The sequence below is a fragment of the Ochotona princeps genome, chromosome Y (assembly GCF_030435755.1).
Source record: "Ochotona princeps isolate mOchPri1 chromosome Y, mOchPri1.hap1, whole genome shotgun sequence".
In the NCBI taxonomy this organism is placed as follows: Eukaryota; Metazoa; Chordata; class Mammalia; order Lagomorpha; family Ochotonidae; genus Ochotona; species Ochotona princeps.
In genome coordinates, this window is record NC_080866.1 from 11,735,946 (window position 1) to 11,752,610 (window position 16,665).

Here is a 16,665-nt window from a genome sequence, read left to right on the forward strand (position 1 = left end):
ATCACTAAAACACACACACAACATGCACGTCAGGACACGTACCCACCACAGTAGCCAGGACCTGCTGGGACCCGCCAGGACCCGCACCCAATGCAGTCACCAAGTGACGCACCCACAGTGAGGGTCCCCACCAGAGGTAGAGGCAGACTACAAGAAGCTGATATTTGAGTGAGTTGGATGGGGGCAGTGGTGGGGTCTGAGGCTTCCAGAGTTGGCTCCCAGGGGCACGCACAGAGCCTGAACACACTTGGTGCTCATCTCCCCTCCCCTCCCCCAAACCCAGTTTCCAGCGTCTGGTGGCACAGGGCAAGTGCCTTGAAACTGCCAAAACTGTGTCTGGGAGGTGACGCACAGCAGTCCAGCTGCTTAATTGCAGCTGTCTGAGAATGGGGACAAAGATTTTGAAATACCTATGTCACACATGAAGATACAGGAAAAGGGGTCATCATGCTACTTAGGGGCCAAGACAAAGAAAGAATCCTGAGACAAGTACAAAGTAGAGAAAAGATCACATACAGGGGAAAACCAATCAGAATCACTGCTGACTTCTCTGAAGAGACATTACAAGCAAGAAGAGAATGGACAAAGATCTTCCAAATCCTGAATCAGAACAACTGTTAACCAAGAATATTGTACCCAGCAAAGTTCTCATTCGTATTTGAGAACGAAATCAGATACTTTCATGGCAAAGAGAAATTAGAAGAATATGCCAGCACAAAACCAGCTCTACTAGTTCTCCTTAGAAATGCACTAAATGCAGAAAAAAAGGAGGCGAATCATAAGCAAAGATGGCAAACAGGAAGGTCTCCCCACTAAAGTCCACACAAGGAAGGGCAATTACACAGATATCAACACACACAAAAACAAGTATGGCAGGGCAAAATCACAACCTCTCAATTTTAACTCTTAACACAAATAGCCTGAACTCACCAATCAAAAGGCACAGATTAACAGAATGGATTATCAAACAGGACCCAACTATTTGTTGCCTACAAGAGACACATCTAACCAGAAAAGACTCGAAGAAACTGAAAGTGAAAGGTTGGAAAAAGATATTTCATGCCAATGGATGAGAAAAAAAGGCTGGGGTAGCTGTCCTAATTTCAGATGATGTGGACTTAAATCTGACACACATCAAAAAGGACAGGGAAGGACATTATATATTGATGAAGGGACTGATCCATCAGGAAGTAATTACCATTGTGAGCATATATTCACCAAATTCCAATGCACCTAGCTACGTGAAGCAATTACTTACAGACTTAAGGGGAGACATAGATATGCACACAATAAGAGTGGGTGATCTTAACACCCCGTTAACAACAATAGACAGATCAACAAAACAAAAACTCAACAAAGACGCAACAGAGCTCATATAAACAATAGAACAACTGGACTTGGTAGACATTTATAGAATTTTTTATTCTAAGGCCACAGATTATACATTTTTTTCAGCAGTGCATAGCACCTTCTCCAGGGTCGACCACATGATAGGACACAAAGCAAATCTAAATAACTTCAAAAAGATAGGAATCATACCATGTACCCTCTTAGACCACCACGGAATGAAATTGGAAATCAGCAATTCAAAATGACCCAGGAAATACAGAAAATCTTGGAGGTTGAACAATATGCTATTAAACGAACAATGGATCAGAGAAGAAATTAAAGATGAGATCAAAAATGTATGAAAACCAATGAAAACTCTGACACAACATTCCAAATCTTATGGGACACAGCCAAAGCAGTGCTACGGGGTAAACTCATCGCAATTGGAGCTCATGTCAAGGCCCAAGAGAGGCACCAAATACAGAAACTAAACACACATCTACAGGAATTAGAAAAACAACAGCAGAAGAGCCCCCCCACACACACACACAATAGGAAACAAGAAATCATCAAAACAAGGGAGGAAATTAATCAGATAGAAATACAAAAAAAATTGTACACAAAATCAATGATTCAAAAAGCTGTTTCTTGAGAAGATAAACAAGATAGACACCCCAGTGGCCCAACTGACAAAGAAAAAACAAGAGAAAGCAAGAATTAACAACATCAAAGATGAAAAAGGCAACATAACAACAGACACTGCAATCATTAAGAACATATTAGTAATTATTACAAAGCACTGTACTCCAACAAATCAGAAGAGCACCAAGAAATGGAAAAGTTCTTAGACTTCTACCACCTGCCAAAACTTAGCAGAGAACCCACAAACGATCTGAACAAACCCATAACTGAAGCAGAGATTGAATCAGTGATTAAAGATCTCCCAACAAAGAAAAGCCCAGGACCAGATGGCTTCACTACAGAATTCTACAAAATATTCCGAATAGAACTAATCCCAATCCTCTACAAACCCATCAAAACAATATAAAAGGAAGCAACCCTTCCAAACTCGTTCTATGAAGCCAACATTACCTTAATCCAAAAACCAGACAGAGAACTAACAGAGAAGGAAAACTACAGACCTATCTCTTTGATGAACATTGATGCTAAGATTCTCAACAAAATCCTAGCCAATAGAATCCAAAAAAACATCAGACAGATCATTCATCCAGATCAAAGAGGATTCATCCCTGAAATGCACGGGTGGTACAACAGTCGGAAATCCATAAATGTGATACACCACATCCAAAAACTGAAAAACAAGAATCACATGATCGTATCAATAGACGCAGAAAAAGCTTTCGACAAAATCCAACACCACTTCCTACTAAAAACTCTAACCAAGGTAGGCATAGATGGAAAAATCCACAACATAATTAAAGCCATATATGAAAAACCCAACGCCAGCATCATACTGAATGGAGAAAAATTGGAACCCTTCCCACTGAGATCTGGAACAAGACAGGGATGTCCACTTTCTCCACTAATATTCAACATAGTCCTAGAGGTACTTGCTGAGGCCATAAGACAAGAAAAAGAAATGAGAGCAATCCAAATGGGAAACGAAGAAGTCAAGCTCTCACTATACGCAGATGGTATGATTCTTTATGTAGAAGAGCCAAGAGACTCAATACAGAGACTGCTAGAACTTATACGAGAGTTTGGTAGAGTGGCAGGATACAAAATTAATTAACAAAAATCAACAGCCATTGTGTATGCGAACAGCCCCAAGATGGAAAAAGATCTAACCAACAAGATACCATTCAAAATAACAGAGAAAAGTATGAAATATCTGGGAATAAATCTAACCAAAAATGTAAGAGACCTATTTGAAGAAAACTACAAACTACTTTAAAAAGAAATTGAACAAGACCTCACAGAATGGAGTAACATCCAATACTCCTGGACAGGTAAAATCAATATCATTAAAATGTCTATACTGCCAAAGGCAATATATACATTCAACGCAATCCCAATCAAATTGCCCAAAACATTCTTCACAGATCTGGAAACAATGATCCAAAGGTTCATCTGGAAACACAAAAAACCACGGATAGCTAGAACCATCCTGAAGAACAGGAAGTTAGCAGGGGGAATCAGAGTTCCGGACCTCTGGACATACTACAGGGCAGTGGTTATCAAAACAGCCTGGTACTGGCACAAAGATAGAGAGGAAGATCAATGGAGCAGAATAGAAACACCAGAAGGGAACCCACACAGATATAGCCAAATAAGCTTTGATAAAAAGACAAACGACAACCCAGGCAAATGGGAACATCTGTTCAATAAATGGTTTTGGGACAACTGGTTGATAGCCTGCAGAAACAAAAAGATAGACCCACATCTCTCACCATATACTAAGATCAAATCCAGATGGATAACAGATCTAAACCTACATCCAGAAACCTTCAAACTTTTGGAAGAAAATGTTGGAAATACTCTGCAAGATCTAGGGGTAGGTCCCGAATTCCTAAAAAGGACACCAAAACCATTAGCAATCAAGACCAGAATAAACAAATGGGACCTCATCAAATGAAGAAGCTTCTGTACAGCAAGTGACATAATCAACAAAATAAAAAAGCAACCCACAGAATGGGAGAAGATCTTCGCACGCTACGTAGGTGATGGAAGGCTAATCTCCAGAAGATACAAAGAACTACAAAACAGCCAAAACACCAAAACAAACAAACCACTCAAGAAATGGGCAGACACTTCACAAAGGAACAAACCCAAATGGCAAATAAACACATGAAAAAATGCTCAAGTAACCTGGCAATAAGGGAAATCCAAATTAAAACATCAATGAGGCACCACCTAATGCCAGTAAGACTGGCCCACATGAATAAAAGCACCAACAACACTTGTTGGCGAGGTTGCAGGGAAATGGGAACCCTACTCCACTGCTGGTGGGGCTGCCGGCTGGTACAGCCTCTATGGAAATCAGTATGAAGAACATTCAAACAACTCAAAATCAACATACTGTATGATCCAGCAATAGCACTCCTAGGAAGATATCCAGAGCACTTTTTTTATGAGAAACCAACATGCACTCCTATGTTCATAGCAGCACAATCAGTAATTGCAAAAACATGGACACAACCAAAATGTCCATCCGCAGAGGATTGGATAAGAAAGCTATGGTTCATCTACTCCAGGGAATACTACTCAGCTATTAAAAAAAACAAAATGCAGTTCTTTGTGGCCAAATGGGCCCAACTGGAAACCATAATGCTAAGGGAAATGAGCCAATCCCAAAAGGTTAAATACCACATGTTTGCCTTAATTTAAGATGATATGATGTTATGTATATCATGTTATGTTATGAATGTTATATGTTGTGTATAAACTAAAATTGAAATGTCAAGGAAGTGGTCACAGAAGGTGGTTAAGAACTCGCATTTACTTTTAACATATTGGTTACTCATTACTATGTCAATTAATTCCATAATGATGTAAATTTTTGCTGAGAGTATGTTGGAGCTTTTAATTGATCTGGATGATACTCTGCTGGCTCTGTTTTCAGACCAGAGAAGGTATACTTAAGAAGCCGTTGAACTTGACTGGATAATTAGATGCTGGATGGACTCCATGTTATATGCTTGCAATGGGGGAATCTCAACTGAACTTGAACTGTAGTTATGCAACAAGGTGGAGAATCCACCGTGGTGGAAGGGTTTGGGGAGGGGTGAGGAGAATCCAAGTACGTATGAAACTGTGTCACATAATACAATGTAATTAATGAATTAAAAAAATAAAATAAATAAATCTTTAAAAAAATATTTGACAGATCTGTAAGTTTCTGTTCCTTTTTCTTCTGTGTATCAGCTTTATTTCTCTATCAAACTAACTTTTGTAAACTTTTATGTTATGGGAAGTGGAGCTGCCAGGATTAGAACCGGTGCCCATACGGGATCCTAGCTTGTTCAAGGCGAGGACCTTAACTGCTAGGCCACGCTGCCAGGCCCCTCTCTTCTGTTATTTTTTAAAAGGGTGTGGAAGAAAGGAGAGATACAACTGTGGCTTTTGGTCTACCACTTTGTGTCAAGGTTAGACACAAACCCAATTGTTTCTAGCTTGTTAATCGCTCCCTTGACCACTGATGCACACAGCTCCTTCAGTCCTACCACTGGAACATCAATGCTGTTCCTTCTAGTCCATGCCATTTAGCAACACACTTTGTTGCCTAGATGTCATATGAATATTCAGCAGTATGTTGTGCCAGATATGTTGTTTTCCAGGGTAGCCTAAAATCGCTTGTATGCTGAATTTCTCTCTGATGTGAACTTCTTAGCATGTTGAGCAAGAATCTACATCCTTGCCATATGGGAGGTGCTTAATATGTTTCATTTCAATACAGTGCACTATTTGAACTTTAAAGTGGAAAAACTGAGATTCGGGGAGAGCTGCTTCTTAGCCTGATAGTATGTGAATTTAGTGACCCAACTGGAATATTTCTGCCACTGGAATACCTGTGCTGACCTTTGAGAATATGCCATTCACCAACACACCTGGTACCTGAGGTATCACATGCCTGGCCTTGAGCGAGATTATAGAGCCCAGTTGCACGTGAACTGCTCAACCTACTTCACTTCAATACAGTATGTACTATAGGTTTTAGACAAAAATGACAGAATTGGTTTCCCAGGAGAGCTTCTTATAAGCCTGATGGTATGTGATGTATAACCAAAAATAATGCAGCAGTTTTGGCACTGGAAGACCTGTGCTGCTCTTTCAGGACTATGACATTCATCAACACACTGAGTTATCTAGGTGCCAAAAGCACCTTCAATAGTGTGTGGTGCAGACCAATTGCTTCCTATGGTATCTGAAAATCGCTTGAACACTGATTTTGTCTCGATGTGGAATTTTTAGAATGTTGAGTGAGAATCTAAAACATTATTTTTTGTGGGATGATCAATGTGATTCATTTAAATGTATTGTGCACTAGAGAATTAGATGAAAAGTGACAAAACTGGGTTTCTGGGAGTGCTATTTGCACACCTGGTGATGCATGAGGTTAGTGATCCAAATGAAGTTCTGTCACTGGAACACTTGTAGTGCTTCTTTGGGAATATGCTGTTTACCCAAACACTGAGTTCACTGGTGTCACATGTGCATTCAAAAATATTTGGTGCCAGAGCAGTTGTTTCAATGATAGCCGAATACTGTTTGTTCACTGAAATTCTCTCTGGATCTGGAGTTCTTAGCATTTTGAGTGAGAATCTACAGCCTAATTTTGTGTGCGGTGCTCAACATGCTCCATTATAATACAGTGCACTATAAGGGCATAAGATGAAACGTTACAAAACAGAGTTTCCAGGAGATACGTTTGTAAGACTGATGATATGTGATGTTAGTGACAAATAGAGTAATTCTGCCACTGAAACACCTGTGTGTTTCCTTCACAATTATTCCATTCACCAACACATTGGGCTCTCTAGGTGTCATATGCACATTCAGCAATCTGTGCCAACCCTGCCTTTATTTAAAATTGTAGCTGAAAATGTCTTGGGCACTGAACTTCTCTCTGGATGTGAAGAGGTTTGATAGTCCAACAGTCCTGAATTGCTACCAATGTCACCAATCCAAACATGATGTAGTGTCTCCCAAATCCACTGTTGCTATAGTCCACCTTAGTGTCTCTGCCGTAATCTTCAGTGCCAAAAATTGGTAGGGACAGCTGAACAATTTGTTCTGACCTCTGTCCTTTGCCATGGTACCAGGTGTTCTGAAGACTCCAATGTACTGCCATATCCTCCATGTACATTTGGATATGCTGTCCTCTGTTCCATCTGAGCAACTGAGGAAGCCCAACTATGATGCATGCCCTCCATGCTTAGACCATGCAACCTGCAATTCTCTCCATGGTTAGGGTTCATAGTCCAGCAATTCAGTTTATAGGTATAGCCAAAGAAACCTCATCTGAGGCCATCCCTGATGTGACTCTTATGTGTGTTTGCCAACACAGGTTCCTGTACAGTTTATCACCCAAATCAGCCTACACTCACCCTGGTAGTTTCAATTGCTTGATCAGTTCTTTCTCTAGCCTTGTGTTTTACTGTATTCAGTGGGTGTTGGAGCCCATCCCAATCCTGCCCACCACATTCTCAGCCTTCAAGTAAGCCAGAGTGAGCCAGTCTAGTCAGAGCAATCCACAAAACCCCCCACCAAGCCTGCCCCTGTCCTGGTTCCAGTGCTTGTCAGTATATACAGCAGACTGGTCCCGCCTGTCCCATATCCCATTCAGCTCTCATACATGTTGATGGGCATTGAAGCCAGCTTCACCAGACCCACAATCAGTCCACACTCATGCCAGTGGGTGTCACCATCACTCTAAGCCATGCCTGTGCCTTACAGAATTTGTCTCCTATGACAGCATCTGCCAGCTAATGCTATAGCTAAACCCAATAAATTCACATCCACACTGGCTTATGCATGTACCAGAAAGCCTGGCTTTTCCCTGATCTAGCTCATGTGTAGGCCATTGGATTTGGCCATGACTGGCCTGGTATACCTCCATCCCAGCTCTCATGCTCACCTGTGAGAGTGGTGGTCCAGCAGGAGCAGCTGGCAGCCTCCTCATTGCGACCATCCCATCACCATCCAAGAATTCACATGTACTGGTTGGGTGATGTGGCCCAGTTGCAGCTCAGCATGCCACATGTCAGGATTTACCAGTGGGTGATCTAGCCTGGCCAGGCTAGTCCTATCATTAATTCCAACTCACATCGGTGGGGGCTACAGCCTAGCCTAACCCTAACCCTAAACCTTACCCTAACCTTGACGCTAACCTACTTCTGACTCTGATCCTGAACCTATCACTAACTCTATGCTGGACCCTAACCCTAAGTATATACTGGACACTGACCTTAACACTAATCTTATCCTTAAACCTAACCTTGCCCTAACCCTATCCCCGACTCTACCTTTACACTAACACTAATCTTAACACTGATCCTATCCCTACCCCTAATGAAACCTAGACACTACCCTGAACCTAACGCTAACCCTATACCTGACCCTGACACTAAAACTAACCCTTACCCTATTCTGACACTGACCTTAACACTAACCCTAATCCTATCCCGGACCCTGACTCTAATAGCAACACTAACCCTGTTCCAAAACCTGGCCATTGCCATAAACCTAACCCTAATCCTGTTTCTGACCATGACCCTAACATTATCCCTGACACTGATCCTAACCCTAACATAATTCTATACCTGACCTTGACCCTAACTTAATCCAATTCTATCCCTGACCTGACCATCACCCTAACCATAACCATAACAGTAACCCTAACCTTATCCCTGACACTGACACTAATCCTAATGCTATACCTATTCTTCAACCTGACCCTAACCCTAACACTAGCCCTAAACCTAATTTGTCCAGTCAGGATTTTGCCTGGAAATGTCTATGAAAGGAAATCTAAAAGACATCATGGTGTTGAAATCAATTCCTCCCATGTTACATGACCCTACAGAGTACAGTATGTGGTGTCAGTGCATTGGTATCCAAGGCTAGTTGAAAATTGCTTTGACGCTGATGGTCTCACTGAATGTGGAGTTGGCAGCATGGCCTATGAGCAGCCACAGTGTTTTGGATGCTCAACAAGTTTCATTTCAACCCTATGCGTTCAAGGCACATTATACATGGAGTTGCCAAAACTGGATTTGTATGGGAGCTGCCAGTAAACGTGATGGTATGTAATGTTTAGGACCCAAATGGAGTTGGTGACACACAAGAACCACTTCTTTGATTCAACTTGAACATACCCCTCAACAACATGCTAATCTTCTTTGGCCATCAGCCTCTGTCACCCACACCAAGATTCAAAAACTCTACAATTCCCCACCTATCTAGCCCTTTGAGAATAGCTAGTAAGATGAATGAGTGTATTAAAGGAACTGCCTGAGAAGAGAATATTGAACACCAACCTATGAAAAAAAAGGTCCTGGATCCATGATAATATGGTGATTGCCAAGTGAAATATTCCGTATTACACAGAACACTGAATCCTACAGATGACACTACTATTACATATGATTGTATTAAACGTTACAAAGGAAAAAGCCAGACTTTGATGAAAGTGTGAATGGATGTCTAGATGGGTCCAGAGGCAAGGTCCAAACCTCAACAGTTTAAGAAGAAATTCCCTAATCAAATATTTAAACTGAACTTCAAAGGATCAATGAGTACCAGATGAGTAACAGTTGCTCTAGTGGTTAAGACACTGGTGGAGGGGTCAGCACTGTGGCCACTACCTATACCTTAACCTGTACTTTAAGCCATTACCTGTGATGCCCACATCCTGCATGAGCATGGGTTGGAGTCCTGGCTGCTCTACCTCTGATCCATTTCAAATAAATATTGGTAACAAAAAATCATTGAGACATCACACTCCGTGTCAGAGTTCCTTCAGTATGACACAGAATGAATCATCCAGACAGAAAGCCAATAAACCTAAATTCAAGTCAAATCATGCTATCCAGCAGATGGGCTTCACAGACAGTTTGCATAATATTTGACCTAATATCTACAAACTACACACTCTTCTCATCAGCATTTGGAACCTTTTCAGAATTAGACCACGTATCATGCTCCAAATCGAGTCTCAGCAAAAGTCAAAAGTATTTTCTCACCCTAACCATTGAAAAGCTACCATGTAATACTGTCCAAAGCTTCTCTGGGTAGCCAAATGAGTACTGCTTCCCAAGCCCTTGCACGACCTGAGAAATTCTCCACTTAGACCTGGAACTGGCACCAACTCATCTGTAGTTCTGTGCAGCCCATCCTGGGAGCCACAGGTGTCCCTGTACTGGGTGTAGCATCTGTGTAGATGGATTCATAATTGTAGTGTGTCTACCCATGATTGGTCAGGCCCTGAAACTTTGGACCTTTTCTCACTGTTTCTCCCCAGCCCCATCAGACACAATATGAGTTCTCTACCCTCAGACACACCCAGCCAGCAAATGTGACCGGGGTCCTTGCAGTCTCAGGAGCATCGGCTTCTCCTATAATTAGCATATAGGAGAGAAACACACATGAATATGTGTTACTCATGATCATAGGCACATACATACATATGTCATTACAATTCCCTGACATGCACACAGGTGCACATTTCCATGACACCCACATAGTCATGCAAACACCTACATGTAAGTGCACCATACATCTATTGGTCTTCAACCCTGAGGCTATAGAGCCTGGAAACAGCAGGTGGAGGTACCAGAAGATGCCATTTCTTGCAACAATATCAGAGCCAAAGTCAAAGAGAGGCCATCATGCTTCACTGGAGATAAGATTCCTCTCCTAAACCCAGTGTCTGTTTAACAACAGGTTTCTCTCCCACAGTCTGTGAACAGATCCGCCTTTCATATACTCAAAAGAAATACAGGTTTACAGCTCCATGAAGTCTTAAGGAAACCTGATCTAGAACCTCTGTCCTAAACAGTAATAGCAGTGGTGGCATGTAACTTGGTCTTCAGGTGTGTATGCAGACAACATTCATTAGCATGAAGAAAACAGGTTGGTGGAAGATGTGTCTAAGGGTCACAAGTCAACATCCCCCCAAAATCTCAGCAACACTCCTCTGTTCTCTAATCCATTTCTCATGAAAGTGGAAACGTGCTTAAACATTTCTTCAGTCTGTACACTGTTGGAGAAACTCATGACTCCAATAGCTCAAGACTTCTCTGAACTAAAGGCTGCTGGCTTGTGTTGGCTGTTAGATGATTTTATCTCTCTTTCACTCTCCTTCTCCACAAACACGCTGCTTCCCCCCACATGTGTTCTCTAGTAAGCTGATGAGTGTAGTCTCAACCACACTCCCTGAAAGCATATGGCTTCTACCTTCTGTGTCCTCTGGTGTGTGATGAAATGTAACTTCTGTGTGAAAACCCTCCTACACTCCCTTCAAATTGAGAGCTTCTCCCTTGTGAGTCTCTTGGTGCCTGGTGAGGTGTGATTTTTGTGTGAAGCATTGCCTGCATTATTTACACTCATTTGGTTTCTTCCCAGTTTGCAAACTCTCTGGTGACAGATAATAATCTGTGACATATCACTGATGCCCTACAAATAGTTGCCATACTCAGTCCCTACTCTGTTTCGGAATGCTACCTCTCACAGAAGATTTGAATGCTTCCTCTGCATTCACTGCCTAGCCTCTTGTGGGATCATCCTCTTTTTCTCACTCTCACTCGAGGCCTCCACTGACTTTTGGGTGGAGGCTGGAAGAAAAAAAGAATGGCCCTTATTTCTCCCTCTGCTTTTTTGTTTTTGAAATGGGTTTGGAATTTTTATGGACCTCTCGTCCTTAACTGTGTCATGGCATCTATGTGGATCAGATGGTGCCCATCCCCTTGAGAATGGTTCCTTGGTTACAGGAGCTGTCTTGCAGATGTTTCTGAGAAGTCCCAAGAGCAGTAACTGAGGATGGCATGTCAAATGAGGAACTTGTGACTGAAAACGACAAGCAAGCATAGGTAACCAGGATGGATTTATGACTACATTGTCTTCCAAAATAAGATGGTTTGAGGTTAGGACAGATACAGACAAACAGCCTGGCTACCTGCTTTCACTTGGGTTAAGCCTGTCCTACTATTTGTTCCTCATGTGCTAGCAACAGCTGGCATCCACCAAGTGAACCTGTGTGATATGTCAATTATCTTCTTTTTTTTTTAATTTCTATGACAGCTTTAGAAATCCAAAAGTTCTGTATCAGCAGATCTTTTCACAAATGAACCAGTCCAATGCAACCCAACTACCATTCTGTAGTTTCACTCTTAGACTACCTTCATAGTTTAGACCTCAGGGACCTCTACCACATCTGTTGAGGATGTCCTCTTCATTCATGTTTCCCTGTACTTCTCTGTCCCCCAAAGCCTTCACTTGGATCCCTGGCACTTTGTCTGAAAAGTTACTTGAGGCTATCTTTTTGTGTTGAAAAGAACTCTGATCACTCAGGGTAGAATTTCCTTCTTGACACTCTTTATGAACAGGAAGAGCTCTATGAAGGAAGAGGCCACACAACAGGAGATCCACAATTTTGGAAGACACATTTTGTTTAAGATGAGCACCTATGAGTAGATCTGTGTTTCTCAACCCAAAATAAGTGCAACTTGATGTTTTGTGTTACTGCTCTGGCTAGGCAAGGGACAGTAATGCCCGTTCCTGAGTCTGAGACAACCTAACTACCACTGACTCATGCCTACGCCAAGGATTGCTTTTCCTCCCTGTCACACAAATCATGTGAAAGACTATCGTCAGGTGTCATGCCTCTCTGAATTGACCAATCTCAGCGTTTGCCTATTTTCCATGCATTGGACCTTCCCACTTCAAAGATTACTCCATCCATTGACTGACTAGCTCTCTGAACCCAATTTCAGATACCCACTGCCCTCTGATAGGTTTACACATAAGACTCTATCAACCTCAGTGAGATGACCCAAATCTCCACAAGAGTCTTTTTCACTCAGGAAAATCTAGATGGGGGAAAACAGCGTGGTGGTGAGGTGCGTTAAGCTTCAGACTGCAGTGCTGCCAGCCTGTATATATGATTGCTGGACTCGTAGCTATGCTGCTTCTGATCAACCCCCCTGAGAGTACATCTGGGAAAACAGCAGACTATGGCCTTAGTTTGTAGATGCCACTATGTGGGAAACCTGAAAGAAATTCTTTGGCCCTGACCTAAATCTGGTCCAGCCCTTGTTGTTGGGGCTATTTGGGAAATGAGCCAGCAGATAATGGATTTCTCTCTTCCCTGTTTGTAGCTTTTCAAGTAAATAGAAAGGTCTTTCTAAAGAGGCAAACAGACATGAAAACCAGACCTATTCTGAAACACTTGGCTGTGCTCATACTCATATTTCACTCAATTGTATTATTCAGCAAATCTCCATTTCCATGGACAGTCTTAAGCACAAAATTCACATGACAACATCCCATTGAAACAATGACTAAATAGAAACATATGGCTTTTTTTTTTGGAGGAGGCGGGGAGCATGGAGAAAATGTAAAATAAACTGTTCATGATCCAGAGGGAACTTCCATAGTAGAAGAGCTGCAAAGTGACCAAGACCTTGTTTTTTGTGTTGGGCCCTCTCCAAAGGGGGTGTTGTGGGATACTTTTGTGCACCATGTATTTAACAAATAAAAGAACTAAATGAAAACGGTATCAATTGTTCCCAGGAGTCAAAGACATAAAAAATGGGTCAGGATTTGGTTACACTGGTTTAAGTCACTGACTATGACACTAGCATGCCGTAGAAGCATTAGATTGAGCTCTGGTTGCTCCATGTTCAATCTCCTGTGTGTTACTGTACCCAGGGAAAGAGCACAAGATGGTTCAAGTGCTGAAATACATGGGAGACCTAGATGCATTCCAGACTCCTGGCTCAAGCCAGAGATAGTTTTGGCAGGTGCAGCATTAAATCTAATTGCATTTATATATGTAAATATATATATACATATATATTATATTACATATTTATATATATCATATGCAGATACATGATTGGTGTAGAGACAGAGAGGAAATCTTCTGCCTTTTGATTCACTCCCCAGTGGCCACAATAACCAGAGATGTGTCCATTCAAATTCTTGAGCCAGGAACTTCTTCCAGGGTCCCCCATGTGGGGATAGGATCCCAAGGCTTGAAGCCATCCTCACGTGCTTTCCCAGACCACAAACAGGATTCTGGAAGGGATTTGGAGTAGTCAGGACATGAACCGGTGTCCACATGGGATCCCAGCATGTCCGAGGTGAGGACCTTAGCCATAGGATGCCATACTATGCCCTAGTGCAGCTTTTGGGGAATAAAACAGTAGGTGGTGATCTCTCCTTTCTATCTCTCTCTATCTCTGTGCTTGAGTCTCTTATAACTCTTCCTTTTATTTGATAAGTAAGTCTTTGTTTTTGCTAAATGGAAATCACATTTGAATTGAACTTTGGCAGCACTTACAATACATTTGACTCCTTAGAGTTGAATCACAAATATTCCCAAGGGGACTCCTTTGCTTATTTCAACACAACAGTGCTCCTTACCTCTCACTGTTGTGAGCTCTTCCTTTTTCTTCCCTTCTTTTTCTTCTCGTTGCTTCCCTTGATACCCAGCTTCTGGCCATACTCATCCCCATACCATATTAGCAGCTCACAGCCTGGTTTGATGACCTGGCAGGTGCGGTAAAATATCTGCCTGTGGTACTGGAAGGCCACCAAATTCTGCTCCTTATCATTGCGGGCACAGTTCACATACCTGGGGTGGAGATAAATGCTGAGTTTGCATGCTCTGTCACGTTCAAATCTCGTGTGTTCTGTAATAGCCTCCACCCTGCTTGAATCCCAATTCTGCAAGATCTCTCCCTGTAAACATATACCTCTCTCATGAGATCACTGAATTCCCAGGTGCAAGTTGTAGATACAGTGTTCATTGTGATAAGTATGCTTTCTTCCTTCCTTCCTCACTAGTCATCCTCAAAACCCAAGCCCACCTTACTCCCACCTTGACTGCCATGAAGCACACAGAGTTTCCCTAAACTCCAAATTTCATTCAGTTTTCTGCTACAGAATTGGATGAGTGGACACACTCCATGCATCTAGATTTCCACACATGCTCCACACCTCAGCTTTCCCAAAGGCAATCCTTTGGAGTTCTTTCTCTTGGACCTTTCTCCTGAATCTTGGGAGTCCAAGATCCAGATCCAGAAATGTAGAGGAGTCTTCATTGTTTCTTATCCTCTCACAGAACTGCTCACAGAAACCTTTGTCCTGATGCAGCTTTCTTCTCTCATCCACATCCCAGGTTTGATTTTGTTTTGCTTAATTGATAAAGTTTAGTGTTTTATTTTTATTTGAGAAGCAGAGAAGCAAAGAGGACAAGGGGAAAAAGACAAAGATGCCAGGAGAACAGGTGGAATGGGGACACAGAAAGGACACAGTGGCAGGCAGGAGCTTCAACCAGGTCTTCCATGTGGGCACAGAGGTCAAAGATTGAGGACATTCTCCAAAACTTCCCTGGATGCATGGGGAAGCCACTGGTTTGGCAGTAGAGCAACCAGTACTTGGGATGCAGGCTTCACAGTCACTGCCTTAGCCCACTGCTTGTCAATGCCTGTCCCCAGAACCCAGCTGTTTACTCTTTTTTTTTTTTATCTTTCACTGTCTCATCGATTGAAGGTCTTATGTCTGAAGTTGTTCTGACAGTGTATAATTGTCAAAAGACTAAGAAACATTACTGCCAGGCACCAATTTCATGGAATCTCCATGTATTTAGGAAATTTTTGACACTGGAAGGGCTTAATCAATGCTAATTAGAGAAAGAGTGAGTCTAATGGCCCCAGTGGATCTAGATTCCTCAAGGCCCATCTTTGTGTTCTGTTTATTAAGCATAGTGATTTATGTTATGGTAAGAAAGCAAGAATTAATAGCATCAAAGATGAAAAAGGCAACATAACAACAGACACCGCAACCATTAAGGACATAATTAGAAATTACTACAAAGCGCTGTACTCCAACAAATCAGAAGACCAACAAGAAATGGAAAAGTTCTTAGGCTCACACCACCTGCCAAAACTTAGCCCAGAGGCAACAAGTGAACTGAACAAACCCATAACCAAAGCGGAGATTGAATCAGTGATTAAAGATCTCCCATCAAAGATAAGCCAGGTCCTGACGAAAACGCTACAGAATTCTACAAAACATTCCGAACACAACTAACCCCAATCCTCTACAAACTCTTCAAAACAATAGTAAAGGAAGCAACCCTGACAAACTCGTTCTAGGAAGTCAACATTAACTTAATCCGAAAACCAGACAGAGAACCCACAGAGAAGGAAAACTACAACCTATCTCTTTGATGAATATTGATGCTAAGATTCTCAACAAAATCCTAGAAAATAGACTTCAAAAACACATCGGACAGATCATTCATTCAGATTAGGTAGGATTCATCCCTGGAATGCAGGAATGGTTCAACATCTGGAAATCCATATATGTGATACACCACATCCAAAAACTGAAAAACAAGAATCACATGATCGTATCAATAGACGCAGAAAAAGCTTTTGACATAATCTAACTCCACTTCCTGCTAAAAACCCTTACCAAGGTAGGCATTGATGGAATAAACCACAACATAATCAAAGCGATATATGAAAAACCCAACGCCAGCATCATACTGAATGGAGAAACACTGGAACCCTTCCCATTGAGATCTGGAACAAGACAGGGATGTCCACTTCCTCCAATACTATTCAACATAGTCCTAGAGGAACT

The 16,665-nt window shown here is 41.9% G+C and overlaps 2 protein-coding genes across 2 annotated transcripts in view; both read right to left on the reverse strand.

Annotated features, from left to right (window-relative positions):
• The window catches only part of LOC131478780 (testis-specific Y-encoded protein 2-like), a 64,639-nt gene that overhangs the window by 22,007 nt on the left and 25,967 nt on the right, over positions 1-16,665 (reverse strand). The gene's annotated exons all lie outside the window — the stretch shown is intronic.
• Positions 1-16,665, reverse strand: part of LOC131478722 (histone-lysine N-methyltransferase PRDM7-like) — a gene marked incomplete at its 5' end in the record, with an annotated part of 208,141 nt that overhangs the window by 18,303 nt on the left and 173,173 nt on the right.